This window comes from Pseudophryne corroboree, chromosome 5 (genome assembly GCF_028390025.1).
Source record: "Pseudophryne corroboree isolate aPseCor3 chromosome 5, aPseCor3.hap2, whole genome shotgun sequence".
NCBI lineage: Eukaryota > Metazoa > Chordata > Amphibia > Anura > Myobatrachidae > Pseudophryne > Pseudophryne corroboree.
In genome coordinates this window covers 263387323-263411925 of record NC_086448.1, presented here as the reverse complement: position 1 = coordinate 263411925, position 24603 = coordinate 263387323, and the positions used below count along the sequence as shown (strand labels likewise).

General features: G+C 48.2%; 1 long non-coding RNA gene across 1 annotated transcript in view; it reads right to left on the bottom strand.

Annotated features, from left to right (window-relative positions):
* LOC134928974 (uncharacterized) overlaps window positions 1-11947 on the bottom strand; it is a 44667-nt gene extending 32720 nt beyond the window's left edge. Inside the window, exons 1-2 of the long non-coding RNA XR_010178176.1 lie at window positions 11862-11947; window positions 9541-9657 (exon numbers count right to left, since the gene is read on the bottom strand). This is a non-coding gene — a long non-coding RNA (uncharacterized LOC134928974). The remainder of the gene's footprint in view (window positions 1-9540; window positions 9658-11861) is intronic.
* Between the last annotated feature and the right edge of the window lie 12656 nt (window positions 11948-24603).

Below are 24603 nucleotides of genomic sequence, written 5' to 3'. Positions count from 1 at the left end.
GGCCACACCCCCTCTGCAGATTGTCCACACCCCTACCACTGCATTCCCCCGGTGGGCCCTGCATGCCCCAGTACGACACTGGTGGGTTATTTTATTTCTGTGCAGGGTAAATACTGGCTGCTTTATTTTTACACTGCAAATTAGATTGCAGATTGAACACACCACATCCAAATCTAACTCTCTCTGCACATGTTATATCTGCCTCCCCTGCAGTGCACATGGTTTTGCCCAATTGCTAACAAAAATCCTGCTGCGATCAACTTGGAATTACCCCCAGTGTTAGTTAAGAACAAGTGCATAACTACAGGGATATTTAGTACAAGTATCCTGTGATATACACCCAGTATTTACTGTGCATTGTTATATCTGTATACATACATAGATTTATGTAGTATTACTAGTCCAGTGCAGTTTTATTGTTGTTTGTAATAATGTCTGCATTGTACATGTGACTGTGTGTGCCAATAGCTGCTGTGTGGTTTCCATTCCGTGTATCACAAATTGCTATCACTATATTCTGTACCCTGAGGGGGCTAAGTGCGTCAGGGTCCCACATATATATAGTCTTTCACAGGATATACTGTTTGGTATTTTTCTCTGTGTATTTCAGTCACCATATACAGTACCACTTCAATCCTCTGTTTGTGATCTGCATTTGCAATCACACTGCACAGGGTTTTTTTTGTCAGGTACTGTGTCTGGCTATATTGTACTGTTACGCCCTAGAGCTACATTCTCCAATAATGTCTGCGTCACAAGGAGGTAAATCCGTGGCTGATCCTGCATCATATTCTAGCTGAGGGTCCAGGTATTGGGGGTTCTGTACCTCTCGGTCAGCCTGCAGCACCGGTGGCACACCAAGACCCATCTTGGGCTGCTCTTTCTAATTTACTGACTACGCTAGTAACGAGACTTGCGCCCCCTGTGGGACTTCATGTGCCTGTACAATCACATATTGTCCCCGTTGTAAATCCACCGTGGGTGGATTCTATGTCGACTCAGTTACAGCAGTTAAATCAGTCTTTGGTTAAACAAAAGCCTGACCCTCACCCCCATAGGACCAAAGGGTCATCTAAGCAGGACATTTCTTCCTCACAATCCACGCATGTTTCGGATACTTCATCCGATGAAGATGGCATATATACTGACCCATCAGACACTGATGCAGATGCTTCTGATGGGGAATCTACAACACAGGTGGTTGTTCCTGACATCTTGGAGGCTATCAAACTGATTCTTCAGATCGATGATGAAACTGAACCTCCAGATACGTCTAAGAAACCTGATAAGTTCAAACATCAGAAGGTTACTAAATTAGTTTTGCCACATTCTGACCATTTAGTTGACATACGTCAGGAATCCTGGGAGTGTCGAGGAAGGAAATTCTCCCTGTCTAAAAAGATGCTAGCTTGTTATCCCCACGCTGCAGAGTTAAGTAAAAACTGGGAAACACCGTTATGTTGAAAAAAAATAATTGGGAAACACCGCCTCCGGTGGACTCACATGTTGCACGTTTGGTGGTGTCTTCTATTCTGCCTGTCACTACCGTCACCTCTCTGAAGGAATCAATGGATAAGTGTGTGGATGGTTGCTTGAAGTCTATTTACACTCTTGCGGGTGCTGTGCATAAACCTACTATAGTGGCTTCTTGGGCTGCAAAAGCAATTGAAGCCTGGGTTCAAGAAGTTGAAGCGGAGCTACCTTCTAATTTTTCTGATAATGCCAGACAGTGTCTTTCATATATTACCACAGTCTCTCATTACATACAGGAGGTGGCCTCTGGTGCCGGTGTGCTGGCAGCCAAAGCGTCTACTACTTCCATTCTGGCTTGCCGGATTCTGTGGTTGGGGTCCTGGTCTGTGGATCTGGAATCTAAAAAGACTTTGGAGGTGATCCCTTTTAAGAGAAACATCATTTTTGGGGAAGATCTGAACAAGATTGTTGCTGACTTAGAGTCTGCTAAAACTGCTTGTCTACCGAGTACTAATCCTTCGGCTCCGAAGGCTAAAAGTACCACCTTTCATTCCTTTCGACCTCCAAGTAAAGCAAAGGGTCAGGCATACCCGAAATAGGCTCGCACTTCCAAAACCTCTAAGCCCAAACCTAAACATTCCTGGGCTGCCCGTCAGCCTGCTTCCAAACCAGATATGCCTGCTGCATGATGGGGCGCCCCTTCCCCTGGGGGACCCAAGGGTGGGAGGCCGGCTTCTGCGGTTCGCCCAGGTATGGTTACAGACCACTTTATAAGCCTGGGTGAGGGAAGTTGTCACTCACGGATACGCCATCTCTTTCAAGAAACGTCCCCCTCGTCAGTTTTGCTCGACAAATATCCCTTCAGATCAGTTGAAAGCAAAAACATTTGGTGGTACAATCCCTCCTGGACACAGGAGTGATAGTGCCGGTGCCTCTGGCTCAGAGAGGCAGGGGGTACTATTCAACGCTGTTCCTAATTCCGAAACCGAATGGAACCTCATGGCCCATTCTCAACCTCAAGTCTTTGAACAAATTTGTGAAGATATCCAAATTCTGTATGGAAACTCTTCGATCTATTGTTCTGTCCTTGGAGCCTAAGGACTATATGGTATCCCTGGACTTACAGGATGCTTACCTACATATAACTATTGCCATGTCGCATCAGCAATACCTGCGGTTTGCTATTGGCAACATACCTTATCAATTCCAGGCCTTGCCTTTTGGACTGACCACGGCTCCGAGAATCTTCACCAAGGTCTATCTTCACCATGGCGATCATGACGGCCCTTCTCCGACATCAGGGTGTCAGGATCCTGCCGTATCTGGACGACTTGCTGATCCTGGTAAACTCCCCAGAGGTTCTCCTCCATCATCTGGAGCTGACGGTCCAATTACTGGAAGCCCACGGGTGGCTCATGAACTGGAAGAAATCCTCACTGGTTCCTGCTCAGAGCATGGTACACCTGGGGGCGTTACTGGACACACACAACCAATGGTTGTTCTTGTCTCCAGAGAAGGTCCTGAAACTTCAGGACAGGATATGATGCTTTCTCTCTCGCCATCGTCTGTCGATACACTCGGCGATGCAAGAACTAGGCCTCATGGTGTCGGCTTTCAACATGGTAGAGTACCCTCAATTTCATTCTCGCACTCTGCAGCAGTTTATCCTTTCCAAATAGGATGGCCTGCCTCACCGGATCAGGTCTCACATGATTTCCTTGACTCCGGAAGTTCATCTGTCTCTGAGCTGGTGGCTTCAGGACCAACGATTGAGCAGGGGTCATCCTTTCTGGATCTCCAGCTGGGTCCTCCTAACGACGGATAAACATTCTGGAGTTGCGGGCAGTGTTCAATGCACTGAAACTGACCCTGCCTCTGGTACAGAACAGGCCTGTTCAAGTACAGTCAAATAACGCCACTATTGTGGCGTACTTAAATCATCAAGGCACGGCAGTGTTCATTCCGGGGGTCCTCAGCTGGGAAGCGGACTTCCTCAGTCACCAGGACGTGCACGCCGGAGAGTGGAGCCTTCATCCAGAAGTCTTTCAACTCCTAGTGGACAAGTGGGGCCTACCAGATGTAGACCTGATGGCGTCTTGACACAATCACAAGGTTCCGGTCTTCGGAGCAAGAACAAGCGATCCTCAAGCAGCGTTCATGGATGCACTGACAATTCCATGGAACTTTCGGCTCCCATACGTGTTCCCTCCAGTGTCACTCCTGCCCAGGATAATATAGAAGTTCAAGCAAGAAGGAGGATTACTACTTCTAATTGCTCCAGCGTGGCCCAGACGGCATTGGTTCTCAGACCTGCAGGGTCTTTTGATAGAGCATTCTCTTCTACTTCCGCAACGGCCAGACCTCCTCGTTCAGGGCCCTTGTGTTTACCAGGATCTGGCCCAACTGGCTTTGACGGCGTGGGCTCTTGATGTCTTCAGTTCAGAGGGCCAAAGTATTTTTGGAGGCGGTCATTCAAACTATGTTGAAAGCCCGTAAACCGGCTTCGGCTCGGATTTATTATAGGGTCTGGAATTCTTACTTCACCTGGTGTGCGGCAAAGAATTATGATGCGTACAAGTTCAGTACTGCTAAACTTTTGGCTTTTCTGAAACAGTGCCTGGACTTAGGCCTTCGTCTGGCCTCCCTCAAGGTTCGTATTTTAGCCTTGTCGGTATGGTTTCAGAGAATAATTGTGACTCTGCCTGACGTTCATACTTTCACTCAGGGTGTTTTACGGATTCAACCTCCCTATGTTCCTCCTGTGGCTCCTTGGGATTTGTCGGTTGTTCTGGATGCCTTACAAGAGTCTCCGTTTGAACCTCTTGAGTCTGTGGACCTTAAGTGGCTTACACTTAAGGTCTTATTTTTGCTGGCTATTGCCTCTGCTAGAAGGGTTTCAGACTTGGGTGCCTTATCCTGTCGGTCACCCTTTCTGATTTTTCACCGTGACCGTGCGGTTCTTAGAACTCGCCCTGGTTATCTGTGTAAGGTGGTGTCATCTTTCCACCTTAACCAAGAGATTGTGGTTCCGGCCTTTATCTCTCCAAGTTTGTCCTCCAAAGAACGGTCTTTGGATGTGGTACAGGCTCTCCGTATATATGTGAAGAGAACTGCCTCTCTTAGGAGATCTGATTCTCTATTTGTCCTTTTTGGTTTTCACAAACGTGGCTGGCCTGCGAATAAGCAGACCTTGGTCAGATGGATTAGAATGGTGATTGCATAAGCTTATGTACAGGCTGGACTTCCAGCTTCTATCAAGGCCCATTTTACTCGGTCTGTTGGACCTTCTTGGGCAGCCCGCCGTGGCGCATCCCTAGAACAATTGTGCAAGGTGGCTACCTGGTCCTCAGTGAACATTTTCATCGGGTTCTATGCCTTTGATACTTCCGCCTCCCAGGAGGCTTCCTTTGAATGCCGGGTTCTTGTGCCCACTACAGTGCGTCCCCTCCCATGAGGAACTGCTTTAGAACATCCCCAATGTTATTCCCTGTGGAATAGCAGTGTACCCCGCTGCAGAAAAGGAGATTTATGGTAAGACTTACCATTGTTAAATCTGTTTCCGCGAGGTACACTGGATTCCACAGGGCGCCCACCCTGATGCACTTAGCTTCTTTGGGTTTGTATGGCATTAGCCGCTGGTACCTTCTCCTGTCATGAGAATATGGTTATCTGTGGCTACTAACTACTCTCGTCTCTTTTACCTGCTACTGCATTGGACTGGTTAACAAAACTGAGCTCCAGTGCCTGGAGGCGGGGATATAGAGGAAGCGGTGCAGTGCATCCTGGGAACAGTCAAAGCTTTAGCCTGTTGGTGCCTCGGATCAAGATCCAACTCTACACCCCAATGTTATTCCCTCTGGAATCCAGTGTACCTTGCAGAAAGAGATTTAACAATGGTAAGTCTTACCATAAATCTCCTTTTTTCCTCATGGGAGAGGTTCTTCCTCTATTTGCCATTGTTTCTGCAGTACCCTGTGGTATGAGCCATGCACCCTTCTCCAGGATCCTGCAATTTCCAGTTAAGAGATCAGTGTTGTTTGGCTTGATTCCAGGCTCTCTCCATCTGGGTTCAGTATCATGGACCATTGGACGGGATGCTGGTGGTCACAATACCGATGCCGGCATACCAATCTGTGAAATACTGACAGTGGCTAAGTAAGTATGTTCCACCCTCTGTCCTACCCCTAATCCTCCCTTCCCGCAGCCTAACCCTAACTCCCCCTTCCCCGCTTAGTGCCTAAACCTAACCTTCTCTCAGTGGTGCCTAAACCTAACCCCCCCGGGTGGCGTCTAAACCTACCCCTCCCTCCCCCCGACCTTAACCCACCCACTGTACTTACGGTCGGGATTCTGGCATCGACATTCTGACGGGTGTCGGGATTCTGGAGCCAGCATTCTGATTAGTGATGTGCGGTGGGTGAGGCAGAGCCTTTCCGGTCATATTATTAACCAGAGTTTTGACTGTATAAAGTATATGAATAATACAAGGATTATGTTTGAAATGTATTCTTTGTATTATTCTAATCATATTTATAGCTAAAACTCTGGTGTAACAATTCTATGGCAGGGGAGGCAGTGCCTATCTTTTCCGCACATCTCTGATCAAAACTCACCAAATTTCCAGGAGTTTATACCACTGCACCTGTGTATAATGCCCAGATGCACCCTTTGGCTCATATATTGCGTGTAAATATGGCTCTGGTGCTAGCCAGTGCCTCCTGAACCATTTAGCTCACCAGATGGCTCAGATTCTGATGGGTGTCCGGATTCCAGCGTTGGTATTCCGACTGCCAGGATCCCGACAGTCAGCATCTTAACTGCATCCCCTCCATCTAATGTATAGACATACATTGAATTTGTCATTGTTTTGCTTTTCATTTTTTTCTGCTGTTGTTATGGACTCTGATGTATTTCTTCATATATTATTTTGTTCACACATAAATGCATCTATTATATATATATATATATATATTTATTTATTATTATTATTATTATTATTATTATTATTTTTTAAGCTTAAAAAAAAATATTGTAAAAAAAAAAAACCCTGGTCTTTTTTGGGAAGCAGGTATTTTGGAAATCTCTTGCTTCTCTAACAGTGTCTATATGCTTTTCATATTGCTGTACATTTAACCTGAGAATGTGGAATTTGTGACTGTTCCGTTGTATATACATTTTTTTTAAACAAATAGGATTCCAATGTGCTGGATCCAAGGTACTGTATACAAGGCATCAAATTTTCCACATACCTGGAAATCCTGCCATCTACTAGGGTTGTTGGAGGCGGCTTTATTCCATAGTCATTATGGCTTTATAATTTGCCTGACTGCTGTTTCACAGAAGGAACAAAAACGATGCCTGGATACATTACACAAACACTCTCTAGCATACTGTCTGTTGGGTTGATAGGATCTTGCTTCATTGAAGTGATGCCTAGAAGAAACGCTTTTGTATTCAGAATAGGTAAATTATGTACTTTTTTCGGACCATAAGACGCACTTTTTCTCCCCAAAAATGTGGGGGGGAAAGTATGTGCGTCTTATGGAGCGAATAAGACGTGTTGCGGGTAGCGCCGGCAGCCGGCGGGTAACAGCGGGTCCTGGATGCTGTTGCTGCGCCGTCATCAGCAGAGCGCCCGCATCTCAGAGCCCATCTCAACAGCAGAGCCGGCATCATGTGACTCCCCCGCTCCCCCCCACCTCCTCCCTCCTCAGGAATGCACCGCGGGCAGCATTAGATGAGAGCCTGGACGCGGGGAACCACTGGTACTGTCAGTGTGTGTGTGTGTGTGTGTGTGTGTGCTGGCTCTGATGTGTGTGTGTCTCTGTATGCTGGTTCTGACAGAAGGCTGCACTACAGAATCCTTGTATAGGAGTCTGAGAAATCACACAGAAATATCTCTTAAAGGTTGGTGAAAACTAGGGAGGCAGCGCAAGGATGATAAAGCAGAAATGGTTCAGAATATTTTTTTTCCAGTTTTCCTACTCTAAAAACTAGGTGCGTCTTATGGTCAGGTGCGTCTTATGGTCCGAAAAATACGGTAATTTATTTTCAATTTCTCTTTGTATCATGTGTAGTTGTTTTTTTTTACCAAACAAAGAAAACACTCACAAAGCGTAATACTGTTTTTAGAATGCTGCTCTGCTGTCAATGAATACAGCCATCAGGCTTTACCAGCCACCAATGTGTACAGTGATCCTTAACTGCAAACTGAATAATATCCATTGAGGCTCAACACAGAAATCAACTAATTTCTTTATAATACATTTTTTTTTTATTAATGTTTGCCTACTTCTTTTTGTTGATTATAAACACATTATCTATCCAAATTGTAATTACTCTGGATTTAATCACTCTACCTATTACAACAATATTTTAAAGGATTTCTCCATCTCTGTCCATAGTAATGGACTTACATCCAGTGCCATTTTTCTCTAGGAACAAGTAGGAACGCTGTTCCTGAACCTCTCATTTACTATAATATAACCAGGAAGGGCACCCCTCAATCCGTCCTGGGTCAAAATGTATAGTCTCCATGTTGGACAACGTTTCAATGCTTTTTTTCAGCAGGACATGTCCTGATGGAAATGCTGAAATAAAAGCATTAAAACGTTGACCAACATGAAGACTACAGATTGAGTTTGTATCCTGTACTGGGAGTGCCGCAGTTGGAGGTATCATGTTGAATTTTATTTGTGGAGGCACCTAGTTAAGTAGAGACTATATATGGAGTGCTGGAATGAAGAAGTTATATATATGTATATATATATACACACACACACACACACACACACACACCAGTGGCGTGCGGTGAGCTCAGTGGCTGGTGAGGCACTGCAGCCATAATGTCTGCTGTGTCCCGCCGATGCGCGCCACCGCACCCAAGCCAATGCCTGCTACCACCGCTGTCCCTGGGTCAGTGGGAGACAAAGAAAGGCAGTGGGCGATTCCAGGGAGAAAAAGTGGGTGACAGCAGTGGGTGATGCTAGGGAGAGGGTGAGAGGGAGAAGGTGTTGCCAGTGAGAGGGTGATAACAGTGGGTGACGCCAGGGCAAGGATTACAGCAGTTTGTAACAGGGAGAGGGGGACAGCAGTGGGTGACGCCAGGGAAAGGAGGATGCCAGGGAGCTGGTGACAGCAAGAGGGTCACAGGGAGAGGGTGACAGCAGTCTGTGCCAGCTGTGGGTCACAGGGAGAGGGTGACAGGAAGAGGTTGATGTCAGGGAGTTGGTGACAGAAGAGGGGGAGAGGGTGACTGCAATTGGCACCAGCTGTGGTTAATGGAGAGAGGGTGACGCCAGGTAGATGGTGACAGCAGTCGGTGCCAGCTGTGGGCAACAAGGAGAGGTTGACAGGGAGAAGTTGACGCCAGGTAGTGAGTGACAGTGAGAGGGTAGAGCAGTCTGTGCCAGCTGTGGGTAATGGAGAGAAGGTGACGACAGGGAGAGGGTGACAGAAGTCGGTACCAGCTGTGGGTGACGGGAAAAGGGTGATGCCAGGGATAGGGTGGCAGGGAGAGAGTGACAGCAGTCGGGGCCAGCTGTGGCTGGCGGGGAGAGGGTGACAGCAGTCAGTGCCAGCTGTGGGTGATGTCGAGAGGGTGACACCAGAGAGAGGGTACCAGCAGTCAGTGCCAGCTGTGAGTGATGTCGAGAGGGCGACGCCAGGGAGAGGGTGACAGTGAGAGGGTACCAGCAGTCGGTGCCAGCTGTGGGTTAGAGCAGTCGGTGACAGTGAGAGGGTGACAGGAAGAGGGTGACGCCAGGGAGAGCACATTACTGTCCCACTCTACCAGCAGTATAGAATACAACAGAAGGAGTACAGCCCTGAGCCTTGGGTCACTGATAAAGCATGGGTGAACTCAGCCCATTATAAACTAAATTAGCCACCACTCTCCCCCGCCGCAGCCCCCGCCGTACACAGGTGTGCGCAGCACATTTTATTAGGGGGTGCACCATCGTAGAGGCGTGTCTAGTACCACCTACCTACTGGGCATGTCTAGCAACACCTATCGGGCGTGTCTAGCACCACCTACTGGCATTCTTTTCTATTCAATATGCACCTTACCTATATGGTGGTTTCTCATAACGGGGAACCTCTGAAGAAATGTATCCTTCCTGGGCAGACAGTGTCTTCAGTCGGTGATCACTATTCCTGTAGGAGATCACATGATCCGGAAGATGCCTGTTTGTGTAGGAATATAACCAATGTCATCATCATACAACAGAGGTTCACCCAGACTCGTGTCACCTCTTTCCCGCTGCATCTATCAGCCACGCCATTACCCCTTCCCTGCATCTCTCAGCCACACCATCATCTCCGCCCTGCGTCGTCTCTCAGCCACACCATCAACTCCCATCTGAATCTCTCGCAATACCCCTCACTTTGTCTCTCATTCTCCCCACTTCACTCTGTGCCTCTGAGCCTCCCACCCTTCTGTCGGGTGGTCTTCTGTATGCCGAATGTCGGGATCCCGGCACCCGGCATACCGACAACTATTCTCCCTCGTGGGGGTCCACAACCCCCCTGGAGGGAGAATAAAATAGTGTGGCGCGCATATCGCGCCACCGTGCCCGCAGCGTGGCGAGCGCAGCGAGCCCGCAAGTGGCTCCTTTGCGCACGCCACGCTGTCGGTATGCCGGCGGTTGGGCTCCCGGCGCCGGTATGCTGGTCGCCGGGAGCCCGAGCGCCGGCATACCGTACGACTCCCCTTCTGTCTGTGCCTCTCAGTTACCCGACCTTCACTGTCTCTCAGCCTCATCAGTGGAGTTGGTAGGCCCCGCAGGAGAACACGGGCTGGTGAGCGGCCGTTCGAGTGGTGTGACGTCATTGAGGCGGAGGAGTAGTGTGGAGCAGCGGACAGGATGGGAGTAGTGGTGCATAGCAGGGAGGGTAGGATGGGAGTAATGGTGCGGAGCAGGGGTGGGCAGGATGGGAGTAGTGTTGCATAGCAGGGGGTAGGATGGGAGTAGTGGTGCGGAGCAGGGGGGGCAGGATGGGAGTAGTGGTGCATAGCAGGGGGTAGGATGGGAGTAGTGGTGCAGAGCAGGGGGGTAGGATGGGAGTAGTGGTGCGGAGCAGGGGGTAGGATGGGAGTAGTGTTGCATAGCAGGGGGTAGGATGGGAGTAGTGGTGCGGGGCAGGGGGGGTAGGATGGGAGTAGTGTTGCATAGCAAGGGTGTAGGATGGGAGTAGTGTTGCATAGCAGGGGTTAGGATGAGAGTAGTGGTGCGGAGCAGGGGGGTAGGATGGGAGTACTGTTGCATAGCAGGGGGTAGGATGGGAGTAGTGTTACGGAGCAGGGGGGGTAGGATGGGAGTAGTGTTGCATAGCAGGGGGTAGGATGGGAGTAGTGGTGCGGAGCAGGAGGGTAGGATGGGAGTAGTCTTGCATAGCAGGGGGTAGGATGGGAGTAGTGGTGCGGAGCAGGGGGGGCAGGATGGGAGTAGTGGTGCATAGCAGGGGGGGCAGGATGGAAGTAGTGGTGCGGAGCAGGGAGGGCAGGATGGGAGTAGTGGTGCGGAGCAGGGGGGGCAGGATGGGGGTAGTGGTGCATAGCAGGGGAGGCAGGATGGGAGTAGTGGTGCGGAGCAGGGAGGGCAGGATGGGAGTAGTGGTGCGGAGCAGGGAGGGCAGGATGGGAGTAGTGGTGCGGAGCAGGGGGGGCAGGATGGGGGTAGTGGTGCGGAGCAGAGGGGGCAGGATGGGAGTAGTGGTGCGGAGCAGGGGGGGCAGGATGGGGGTAGTGGTGCATAGCAGGGGGGGCAGGATGGGAGTAGTGGTGCGGAGCAGGGAGGGCAGGATGGGAGTAGTGGTGCGGAGCAGGGGGGGCAGGATGGGAGTAGTGGTGCGGAGCAGGGGGGGCAGGATGGGGGTAGTGGTGCATAGCAGGGGGGGCAGGATGGGAGTAGTGGTGCATAGCAGGGGGTAGGATGAGAGTAGTGGTGTGGGGCAGGGGGTAGGATGAGAGTAGTGGTGTGGGGCAGGATGAGAGTAGTGGTGTGGGGCAGGGGGTAGGATGAGAGTAGTGGTGTGGGGCAGGATGAGAGTAGTGGTGTGGGGCAGGGGGTAGGATGAGAGTAGTGGTGTGGGGCAGGATGAGAGTAGTGGTGTGGGGCAAGGTGTATGATGAGAGTAGTGGTGTGGGGCAGGGGGTAGGATGAGAGTAGTGGTGTGGGGCAGGATGAGAGTAGTGGTGTGGGGCAGGGGGTAGGATGAGAGTAGTGGTGTGGGGCAGGATGAGAGTAGTGGTGTGGGGCAGGGGGTAGGATGAGAGTAGTGGTGTGGGGCAGGATGGGAGTAACGGTGCTGAGCTGGGAAGGGGGGGTTGGGCAGGATGGGAGCAGTACTGTGAATAAGCGCACAGTTAAGTATCACTGTCACCTCACCTGCAGCTCCCGGTCCGGCCGCGATGTCTCCCTGCTATTTAGCAACGTGTACCTTTTCATAGTCTACATCTACATGTGCGGGTGCCTATTAGCTCCCCGCCCTCCCAACCCCCGGTAACGCAGTCCGGCCAGAGGCAGAGGAGAGATAAGAAGAGCCGCCACTGCGAACCCCCCCCCTCCCCGCATGGCGCACGGACTCCTCGTCTGCCTGGTGTGAGGCTCTGGCTGCCACACACCAGGCAGACGAGGAGTCAGTGCGCCGTGCGGAGGGGTTTGTTAGCCGAGTGGACAGGGTTTTGAAGTGGCGGCTCCTATCTCTCTGCCTTGGGCCATATTGCATTACCGGGGGATGGGAGAGCGGGGAGCTAATAGGCACCCGCACATGTAGATAAAGTAAGATAAAATCCATGCTGTGTCTCGTCCCCTCGCCCCCCCTTCCCTCTATTCCAGCGACTGGCCAATGACATGGGTGGTAGTGACAGGGGCGTGCACGCCCCCTGTCACAGAGGCACTTATAGTAAGTGCCGCTTCTGCTGATATTTTTAATGGGCTTTCACTGGCAAAAGCTTAGCCCCGCCCCCCGCTACCGGACATTTCACATTGCTAGCGGGAGGCACTGACAGCAGTGCCTCCGAATCACACTACAGGCAGTTTTCTTGTAAATTAAAAAGATTAAAATAATGTAAAGGCTAAAGCAGATAGTTATGACACAGAATATGTGTCATAAATATCTTCTTTACATTATTTTACTGATTAATGACAGGGGAGGCACTGCCTCCCCTGCCTCCCCTGACTGCACGTCCCTGACACACACACACACACACACACACACACACACACACACACACACACACACACACACACACACACACACACACAGTATATACACTGCCTTAAAAAATAAAGGGAACACTAAAATAACACATCCTAGATCTGAATGAATGAAATATTCTTATTAAATACTTTGTTCTTTACATAGTTGAATGTGCTGACAACAAAATCACACAAAAATTATCAATGGAAATCAAATTTATTAACCCATGGAGGTCTGGATTTGGAGTCACACTCAAAATTAAAGTGGAAAAACACACTACAGGCTGCTCCAACTTTGATGTAATGTCCTTAAAACAAGTCAAAATGAGGCTCAGTAGTGTGTGTGGCCTCCACGTGCCTATATGACCTCCCTACAACGCCTGGGCATGCTTCTGATGAGGTGGCGGATGGTCTCCTGAGGGATCTCCTCCCAGACCTGGACTAAAGCATCCGCCAACTCCTGGACAGTCTGTGGTGCAACGTGGCGTTGGTGGATGGAGCGAGACATGATGTCCCAGATGTGCTCATTTGGATTCAGGTCTGGGGAACAGGCAGGCCAGTCCATAGCATCAATGCCTTCGTCTTGCAGGAACTGCTGACACACCCCAGCCACATGAGGTCTAGCATTGTCTTGCATTAGGAAGAACCCAGGGCCAACCGCACCAGCATATGGTCTCGCAAGGGGTCTGAGGATCTCATCTCGGTACCTAATGGCAGTCAGGCTACCTCTGGCGAGCACATGAAGGGCTGTGCGGCTCCCCAAAGAAATGCCACCCCACACCATTACTGACCCACTGCCAAACCGGTCATGCTGGAGGATGTTGCAGGCAGCAGAACATTCTCCTTGGCGTCTCCAGACTCTGTCACGTCTGTCACATGTGCTCAGTGAGAACCTGCTTTCATATGTGAAGAGTACAGGGCGCCAGTGGCGAATTTGCCAATCTTGGTGTTCTCTGGCACATGCCAAACGTCCTGCACGGTGTTGGGCTGTGAGCACAACCCCCACCTGTGGACGTCGGGCCCTCATACCACCCTCATGGAGTCTGTTTCTGATCGTTTGAGTAGACACATGCACATTTGTGGCTTGCTGGAGGTCATTTTGCAGGGCTCTGGCAGTGCTCCTCCTGTTCCTCCTCGCACAAAGGCGGAGGTAGCGGTCCTGCTGCGGGGTAGTTGCCCTCCTACGGCCTACTCCACGTCTCCTGATGTACTGGCCTGTATCCTGGTAGCGCCTCCATGCTCTGGACACTACGCTGACAGACACAGCAAACCTTCTTCCCACAGCTCGCATTGATGTGCCATCCTGGACGAGCTGCACTACCTGAGCCACTTGTGTGGGTTGTAGTCTCATGCTACCACTAGAGTGAAAGCACCGCCAGCTTTCAAAAGTGACCAAAACATCAGCCAGAAAGCATAGGAGCTGAGAAGTGGTCTGTGTTCACCAACTGCAGAACAACTCCTTTATTGGGGGTGTCTTGCTAATTGCCTATAACGTCCACCTGTTGTCTATTCCATTTGCACAACAGCATGTGAAATTGATTGTCAATCAGTGTTGCTTCCTAAGTGGACAGTTTGACTTCATAGAAGTGTGATTGACTTGGAGTTACATTGTGTTGTTTAAGTGTTCCCTTTATTTTTTTGAGCAGTGTATATATATATAAATATACACACACAATTTCGAAAAAAGCCCGGCACTCCTTCAGCTCCCCGACGTGCACATTGCTTGCTCCTGTGGCCTCCTAGTCTGGAGTGTTACCTCCCACACATGTAGATTCCAATGAGGTGGCACTGGGAGACTTCTTTTGAATGAAAAAAGGTGCTTTAATGTAGCATCATCATCTACGTTTCGGGGTCGCAGCCCCTTCGTCAGGATGGTAGCATACAATATAAACAGTGTTTAAATACCTGTCAAGTGGGAGATCCCCTCCACCACCACCAACCACGCTGCCCGGTTTCCGGTCTTATCACTCCAATTCCCGGAAGTGACCCGGCTCCGGTCCGTCCAGCCAGCGTGTTGAGGCTAGATTGGAGTAACCATAGTAACCATTAATACTCTAAATAAAATGTATACAATATAACAATTACATAATACGCAGTATATATCGTGAAAACAGTTACATTCTGGTTACACAAAAAACTGTAACACTTAGTGTCAGTCAATATAACTTAATAAAAAAACAGCAACATGCAAAACTTCACAGAGAGACGCAGCTAAGGGAAGCATTAGTCATTATATGTGCAGTTCAATCACAACTTCTATAATATTAACCCGTTCATGCTGCATTGATTCCCTCACTTCATAAGCCATATTCATAGCTACTATAGACTTATCTTGCATACTAAAATAGTTTTACCTAATACACTTATTAATGGATAATTATAAGAAACATTTAAGATTAAGTGCTTCATTTAACCCCTTAGGGTGCTGTGTATTTAATTTGAAGATCCACTTAGACTCTATCTATAGTAATTTCTTTGACCGATCTCCACATTCGGGACATGATCGATTATCTTATAATGCAGCGTTGCCATTCCATGTTTAGCAAGCATGAAATGGCGAGCTACAGGTTGTTCACTACTGCCTGTCTTAATAGCTTCCCGTATAGCATAACGGTGTTGTGCCATTCTTGTTTTAAATGCACAGTCGGTTTTACCGACGAATGCAAGCCCACACGGGCATGTCAGCAGGTAAACCACAAATTTGGAATCACAGGAGAGTGGGTAGCGTATATTGTATTGTTTTCCCATATGTGGGTGTTGAAAAGTATCACATGGGATAAGGTAATTACATGTTGTGCACCCACTGTACCTGTGACAACCATTTTGCGTTTACATTTTTTATTTTTTATTTTTACCTATACCAAACCTTAAAATATCAGTTTTTACTACAAAATCTCTGATGCTTCGGTTTCTTGAATAGCTAGAGCAGGCATTACCAACCACGGTCCTCAAGGCACAACAACAGTGCAGGTTTTAGTGATATGGTTACATCAAAATTACTAAGGTACTAATTAAGTCACCTGTGTTCAAGCCTGCATATCACTAAAACCTGCACTGTTGGTGTACCTTGAGGACCACGGTTGGGAATGCCTGAGCTAGAGAGAAATTTAGATTGATACACTGCCCCCAAATCTTTATCTGAGGCTACTATGGGCCAGAGTTGTTTCGCTCTTTTTGCTATGGGGTTACTACTTGTGTTATATTGGGTGACCCAGGGAAACCTGCCTTTCAGTTGTTTCTGAACACTCGGTTCCAACAACTGTTTTTTGGTCAAACCCAGTGCTTTATTTTTAGCTTTCTGGAGAACCTTTATGGGGTAGCCCCTTTGCAAAAAAAAATTCCACCATAACATCCAGCTGTTTATCCCTGTCTGCCTCAGTAATATTAATACGGCAAACCCGTACAAACTGGGTAAAGGAAGACCTAGAATAGTTGACTTTGGGTGGAAGCTGTCATATTTGAGTAAGTTATTTCTATCTGTAGTTTTAGCATAAAGGCTAGTACTAATCACACCCTCAGATACTGTAATGCAAACATCCAGGAAATTAATTTGATTGTAATTTAACTCCATAGTGAATTTAATGGAATTGTCAGTTTCATTATGCTGATCAATGATGGTGTGGCGGGGGGAGGGCCAGACATACGGGGTGGACTAGCCCTGTGCTGGGCGTCCCCCCGCATGTCAGGGCGGCTGATTGTAGCCGTGCAAAATTTTGCACGGCTACGATCAGGTCTGAATTAGGCCCTTAGTTCTTAAACATCTAGTTGTTCTCCCAACATAAAAGATGAAATTGCACCTGATAACATACTGCATATTACACATTTGGCGCCGGATGTAATAGCGTCCGAGTTCAGCAGCCATGCTGGATGCCGGCCGAACTCTGACATTTTTTTAGAGGGGTATTCATGTACAAGCCTTGTACATGATTGCCCCTTAGAAAAAACGTCGGAGTTCAGCTGGCATCCCGCACAGCTGCCGAACTTGGGTGCTACTACATCCAGCCCCTAGTGTTACAGTTGATAAATACTATTATCTTAAATTATCTCTGGACCTCAATGATATGTTCCTAACCCTATTTCTAATATAGCTATATGTAATATACAATTGGTGCCCCCCCCTCCCACACACACACACACACTTATAGCATCCTACAGGGTTTGATGGAATCCAACTTATTGTAATTTCTCATTTTCTCTGACGTCCTAAGTGGATGCTGGGACTCCGTAAGGACCATGGGGAATAGCGGCTCCACAGGAGACTGGGCACAACTAAAAGAAAGCTTTGGGTCTACCTGGTGTGCACTGGCTCCTCCCTCTATGACCCTCCTCCAGACCTCAGTTAGAATCTTGTGCCCGGCTGAGCTGGATGCACACTAGGGGCTCTCCTGAGCTCCTAGAAAAGAAAGTATATTTTAGGTTTTTTTATTTTCAGTGAGATCTGCTGGCAACAGACTCACTGCTACGAGGGACTAAGGGGAGAAGAAGCGAACCTACCTGCTTGCAGCTAGCTTGGGCTTCTTAGGCTACTGGACACCATTAGCTCCAGAGGGATCGAACACAGGGCCCGACCTCGATCGTCCGGTCCCGAAGCCGCGCCGCCGTCCCCCTTACAGAGCCAGAAGCAAGAAGATAGTCCTGAAAATCGGCGGCAGAAGACTTCGGTCTTCAACAAGGCAGCGCACAGCACTGCAGCTGTGCGCCATTGCTCCTCATGCACACCTCACACTCCGGTCACTGATGGGTGCAGGGCGCTGGGGGGGGGGGGGGGGCCCTGAGCAGCAATATTAACACCTTGGCTGGCAAAATAATCACAATATATAGTCCTAGAGGCTATATATGTGAAAAATACCCCTGCCAGGATCCATAAAAAAGCGGGAGAAGCCCGCCGAAAAAGGGGTGGGGCTATCTCCCTCAGCACACTGGCGCCATTTTTCCCTCACAGCTCCGCTGGAAGGATCGCTCCCAGGCAGTTTCAAGACTACAAAGGGTAAAAAAGAGAGGGGGGGGGCATCCCTGTGTTATATAGCGCTCTGGTGTGTGCTGGCATACTCTCTCTCTGTCTCCCCAAAGGGCTTTGTGGGGTCCTGTCCTCTGTCAGAGCATTCCCTGTGTGTGTGCGGTGTGTCGGTATGGCTGTGTCGACATGTTTGATGAGGAGGCTTATGTGGAGGCGGAGCAGATGCCGATAAATGTGATGTCACCCCCTGCAGGGTCGACACCTGAGTGGATGGTTATGTGGAAGGAATTACGCGACAGTGTCGACTCCTTACATAAAAAGTTTGACGACATACCAAATATGGGACAGCCGGCTTCTTAGCCTGTGCCTGCCCAGGCGTCTCAAAAGCCATCAGGGGCTCTAAAACGCCCGCTACCTCAGATGGCAGACACAGATGTCGACACGGATACTGACTCCAGTGTCGACGACGATGAGACTAATGTAACTTCCAATAGGGCCACACGTTACATGATTGAGGCAATGAAAAATGTGTTGCACATTTCTGATGTTACCCCAGGAACCACAAAAAAGGGTATTATGTTTGGAGAGAAAAAACTACCAGTAGTTTTTACTCCATCTGAGGAATTAAATGAAGTGTGTGAAGAAGCGTGGGCTTCCCCCGATAAGAAACTGGTAATTTCTAAAAGGTTACTAATGACGTACCCTTTCCCGCCAGAGGATAGGTCACGTTGGGAAACATCCCCTAGGGTGGATAAAGCGCTCACACGCTTGTCAAAGAAGGTGGCACTACCGTCTCCGGATACGGCCGCCCTAAAGGAGCCTGCTGATAGAAAGCAGGAGGCTATCCTGAAGTCTGTATATACACACACAGGTATTATACTGAGACCAGCTATTGCTTCAGCATGGATGTGCAGTGCTGCAGCTGCGTGGTCAGATTCCCTGTCGGAAAATATTGATACCCTAGACAGGGACACTATATTGCTAACCGTAGAGCATATTAAAGACGCAGTCTTATACATGAGAGATGCACAGAGGGATATTTGCCGGCTGGCATCTAAAATAAGTGCAATGTCCATTTCTGCCAGGAGAGGGTTATGGACTCGGCAGTGGACAGGTGATGCAGATTCTAAAAGGCACATGGAAGTTTTGCCTTATAAGGGTGAGGAGTTGTTCGGGGATGTTCTCTCGGACCTCGTTTCCACAGCAACAGCTGGGAAGTCAGCATTTTTACCCCATGTTCCCTCACAGCCAAAGAAAGCACCGTATTATAAGGTACAGTCCTTTCGGCCCCATAAGGGCAAGCGGGTTAAAGGCGCGTCCTTTCTGCCCAGAGGCAGAGGTAGAGGGAAAAAGCTGCAGCATACAGCCAGTTCCCAGGAGCAAAAGTCCTCCCCCGCTTCCTCCAAGTCCACCGCATGACGCTGGGGCTCCACAGGCGGAGCCAGGTACGGTGGGGGCCCGTCTCAAAAACTTCAGCAATCAGTGGGCTCGCTCACGGGTGGATCCCTGGATCCTTCAAGTAGTATCTCAGGGGTACAAGCTGGAATTCGAGACGTCTCCCCCCCGCCGTTTCCTCAAATCAGCCTTGCCAACAACTCCCTCAGGCAGGGAGGCAGTGCTAGAGGCAATTCACAAGCTGTATTCCCAGCAGGTGATAGTCAAGGTGCCCCTCCTTCAACAAGGATGGGGTTACTATTCCACAATGTTTGTGGTACCGAAACCGGACGGTTCGGTGAGACCCATTTTAAATTTGAAATCCTTGAACACATATATAAAAAAATTCAAGTTCAAGATGGAATCGCTCAGGGCGGTTATTGCAAGCCTGGACGAGGGGGATTACATGGTATCACTGGACATCAAGGATGCTTACCTGCATGTCCCCATTTACCATCCTCACCAGGAGTACCTCAGATTTGTGGTACAGGATTGTCATTACCAATTCCAGACGTTGCCGTTTGGTCTATCCACGGCACAGAGGGTATTTACCAAGGTAATGGCCGAAATGATGATACTCCTTCGAAAAAAGGGAGTTTTAATTATCCCGTACTTGGACGATCTCCTGATAAAGGCGAGGTCCATGGAACAGTTGTTGGTCGGGGTAGCACTATCTCAGGAGGTGCTACAACAGCACGGTTGGATTCTAAATATTCCAAAGTCACAGCTGGTCCCTACGACACGTCTACTGTTCCTGGGGATGGTTCTGGACACAGAACAGAAAAAAGTGTTTCTCCTGGAGAAGGCCAAGGAGCTGTCATCTCTAGTCAGAGGCCTCCTAAAACCAAAACAGGTGTCGGTGCATCACTGCACGCGAGTCCTGGGAAAAATGGTAGCTTCTTACGAAGCAATTCCATTCGGCAGGTTCCATGCAAGAACTTTAGTGGGACCTGTTGGACAAGTGGTCCGGATCGCATCTTCAGATGCATCGGCTGATAACCCTGTCTCCAAGGACCAGGGTGTCTCTGCTGTGGTGGCTGCAAAGTGCTCATCTTCAAGAGGGCCGCAGATTCGGCATACAGGACTGGGTCCTGGTGACCACGGATGCCAGCCTTCGAGGCTGGGGGGCAGTCACGCAGGGAATAAACTTCCAAGGACTATGGTCAAGTCAGGAGACTTCCCTACACATAAATATTCTGGAACTGAGGGCCATTTTCAATGCCCTAAGTCAGGCAAAACCCCTGCTTCAAAACCAGCCGGTACTGATCCAGTCAGACAACATCACGGCAGTCACCCATGTAAACCGACAGGGCGGCACAAGAAGCAGGACGGCGATGGCAGAAGCCACAAGGATTCTCCGATGGGCGGAAAATCACGTGTTCGCACTGTCAGCAGTGTTCATTCCGGGAGTGGACAACTGGGAAGCAGACTTCCTCAGCAGGCACGACCTCCACCCGGGAGAGTGGGGACTTCATCCAGAAGTCTTCCAACTGATTGTAAACCGTTGGGAAAGGCCACAGGTGGACATGATGGCGTCCCGCCTAAACAAAAAGCTAGTAAGATATTGCGCCAGGTCAAGAGACCCTCAGGCGATAGCTGTGGACGCTCTAGTGACACCGTGGGTGTATCGGTCGGTTTATGTGTTCCCTCCTCTTCCTCTCATACCTAAGGTACTGAGGATAATAAGGAGAAGAGGAGTAAGAACTATACTCATTGTTCCGGATTGGCCAAGAAGAGCTTGGTACCCGGAACTTCAAGAAATGATCTCAGAGGACCCATGGCCTCTGCCGCTCAGACAGGACCTGCTGCAGCAGGGGCCCTGTCTGTTCCAAGACTTACCGCGGCTGCGTTTGACGGCATGGCGGTTGAACACCGGATCCTGAAGGAAAAGGGCATTCCGGAAGAAGTCATTCCTACGCTGATTAAAGCTAGGAAAGAAGTGACCGCAAACCATTATCACCGCATTTGGCGAAAATATGTTGCGTGGTGTGAGGCCAGGAAGGCCCCAACGGAGGAATTTCAGCTGGGCCGTTTTCTGCACTTCCTACAGTCAGGGGTGACTATGGGCCTAAAATTGGGTTCCATTAAGGTCCAGATTTCGGCTCTATCGATTTTCTTCCAGAGAGAACTGGCTTCACTACCTGAAGTTCAGACTTTTGTTAAGGGAGTGCTGCATATTCAGCCACCTTTTGTGCCTCCAGTAGCACCTTGGGATCTCAACGTGGTGTTGGATTTCCTAAAGTCACATTGGTTTGAGCCACTTAAAACCGTGGAATTAAAATATCTCACGTGGAAAGTGGTCATGCTGTTGGCCTTGGCTTCGGCCAGGCGTGTGTCAGAATTGGCGGCTTTGTCATGTAAAAGCCCTTATCTGATTTTCCATATGGATAGGGCAGAATTGAGGACTCGTCCCCAGTTTCTCCCTAAGGTGGTGTCAGCCTTTCATTTGAACCAACCTATCGTGGTGCCTGCGGCTACTAAAGACTTGGAGGCTTCCAAGTTGTTGGACGTAGTCAGGGCCCTGAAAATTTATGTTTCCAGGACAGCTAGTGTCAGGAAAACTGATTCGTTGTTTATCCTGTATGCACCCAACAAGCTGGGTGCTCCTGCTTCAAAGCAGACTATTGCTCGCTGGATCTGTAGTACGATTCAGCTTGCACATTCTGCGGCTGGACTGCTGCATCCTAAATCAGTGAAAGCCCATTCCACGAGGAAGGTGGGCTCTTCTTGGGCGGCTGCCCGAGGGTTCTCGGCTCTACAACTTTGCCGAGCAGCTACTTGGTCGGGGTCAAACACATTTTCTAAATTCTACAAGTTTGACACCCTGGCTGAGGAGGACCTAGAGTTTGCCCATTCGGTGCTGCAGAGTCATCCGCACTCTCCCGCCCGTTTGGGAGCTTTGGTATAATCCCCATGGTCCTTACGGAGTCCCAGCATCCACTTAGGACGTCAGAGAAAATAAGATTTTACTCACCGGTAAATCTATTTCTCGTAGTCCGTAGTGGATGCTGGGCGCCCATCCCAAGTGCGGATTGTCTGCAATACTTGTATATAGTTATTGTTTAACTAAAGGGTTATTGTTGAGCCATCTGTTGAGAGGCTCAGTTATTGTTCATACTGTTAACTGGGTATAGTATCACGAGTTATACGGTGTGATTGGTGTGGCTGGTATGAGTCTTTCCCGGGATTCAAAATCCTTCCTTATTGTTTCAGCTCTTCCGGGCACAGTATTCTAACTGAGGTCTGGAGGAGGGTCATAGAGGGAGGAGCCAGTGCACACCAGGTAGACCAAAAGCTTTCTTTTAGTTGTGCCCAGTCTCCTGCGGAGCCACTATTCCCCATGGTCCTTACGGAGTCCCAGCATCCACTACGGACTACGAGAAATAGATTTACCGGTGAGTAAAATCTTATTTTAATCTTCATCGGCATGCGATGGATAATAGGATACAGAGGGAAGGCATAGGGTAGCTGAAAACTTCATGGGATTGACAAAGCACTCCATCTATCCCTGGAGCTATAGGTTGAGAGTAGTACCTGGTTTGTTGCCATAATGACCATTTCAGGAACTCTCAATCAGTATCTTAAAAGCTTCTTGAAGTAGAGACCATTCTTCTGCAACAACATGACTTCAGCTCAGATGGTCAGGATCAGAAACTACATTCTCCTAGCCTGCGTTATGTAATGCTAAAATGTATATTAGTTTTCATTCTTCCAGTTCACTACCTTGTAGATCATTATTTTGCTGCTGGAGCATCTCTGGTGATGTATGAAAGCCATTAGGTTTCTGTTGTCTCCAAGTTGCTTTCCCAGTAACTAGTTTTGATGAAAATATTGAACTGCATTCCATTCTGGTCTCTTATCCAGTTAATATTTGTGACGTTTCTATTCCAGATCACATACTCTGCACTAACATTGTCAGTGCGCAGTAAATTTTACCTCTGCTTGTTATAGTTCGTAATAGTGACTCTAGATGGCTAAAGTAGATTTGAAGCGTACCCCACTCACACTAAGAATAGGGATATTAAGTACATCAAGGTATCTTTATAAGGTTAGCCTTTCAACACCCAGTGTGGCATACAGGGATCTCAGTCAAACGAAAGAGTGACTTGCAATAGATTCCTGGAGGAGACAGATGATGCGTACCCCAACACTCACACTCAATAGACTGGTGGTAAGCACATAAAGGTATCTTTTTCTCCTTCAAGGAAAATAGTAATCCGACAATGGCGTACCCCAACTCACAATTTGAAGTGCTGTATAACTCCTATCAAGGTATCTTTCAATTTTTCTGATGTGGATTTCATCTTGTGATTATCACAGACTCTCCAACCGTGGATCATAGAAAAAATAACAAGAAGGCAGCCAATGTGTAGTAATTTAGCTGATATTTGTTATATAGGACAAAATGTCTTTCTCAAGCTAAAGTGAATTAAAAGCGTACCCCACTCACGTATGAATGGAGATTTTTACACATATCAAGGTTTCTTTATGCTGGGATATATATGGGACTCAAAGATGGCTTCAATAAATAAAACAGCCAGTGCGTACCCCAACACTCACACTCAGGAGGTAGATTGAAAACTCATAAAGGTATCTTTATCCCTTCAGGGTGGAAAAGGTAATACAATATGGCGTACCCGACTCACAATTTGATGTGTCGTATTTCTCCTATCAGGGTATCTTTAGACTTCAGGTAGAAGTGATGTCATGACGCTACGGCAGGGGTTTGTGGGGAATGTAGTCTTTGTTCCTCTTCCCTGCATAAATAGCTGTTTATGCAGGTAAGAGGAACAAAGACTACATTCCCCACAAACCCCTGCCGTAGCGTCATTTCCGCCGGAAGTCTCCATATATGTTATATAAACCTGTAATTTTCTTTACTTTCTCTCCCTCAAATTAACACTTTACTTCAAGCTAAGAATTGCAGATCTTTCTAGTTTTATTAAGTTATGTTTGCTATATGAAAATGGCAAAGAATATTGATAATTAATTTTAAACATGACATCACTTCCTGTTTATGGTTGATTGGCGCTTTACCCTTTAAATATCAAGCTACAAACACACTCCAGCATGTCTTGATAAAGGCCCAGTTTTGGGCTGAAACGCGTCGACTAACAGGAGTGTGAGTAGCAATTTTTATCCGGATTTTTATTCAAAAAATGTTTTAAAGTATTTTTTTCTTTGCTGTTTCCCTTGCAAGAGATTATCATCTCTCCTTGCCATTTATCATCTGATGCACTGCCTTGCACGGTTTTTTCCATGTGCTTATTGCTTTTTGTTTTTATTTTTCCATGTATTGTTAAATAAATATTTGTACCTCCCCTTTTCAAAGTACTCCGGTATGAGTATTGTAATTTTTTTTATTTTGGGGTACATGGAACAATACATGGTATAACCCAAAAGCTGCACCTTCTACCTGAAGTTTAAAGATACCCTGATAGGAGAAATACGACACATCAAATTGTGAGTCGGGTACGCCATATTGTATTAACTTTTCCACCCTGAAGGGATAAAGATACCTTTATGAGTTTTCAATCT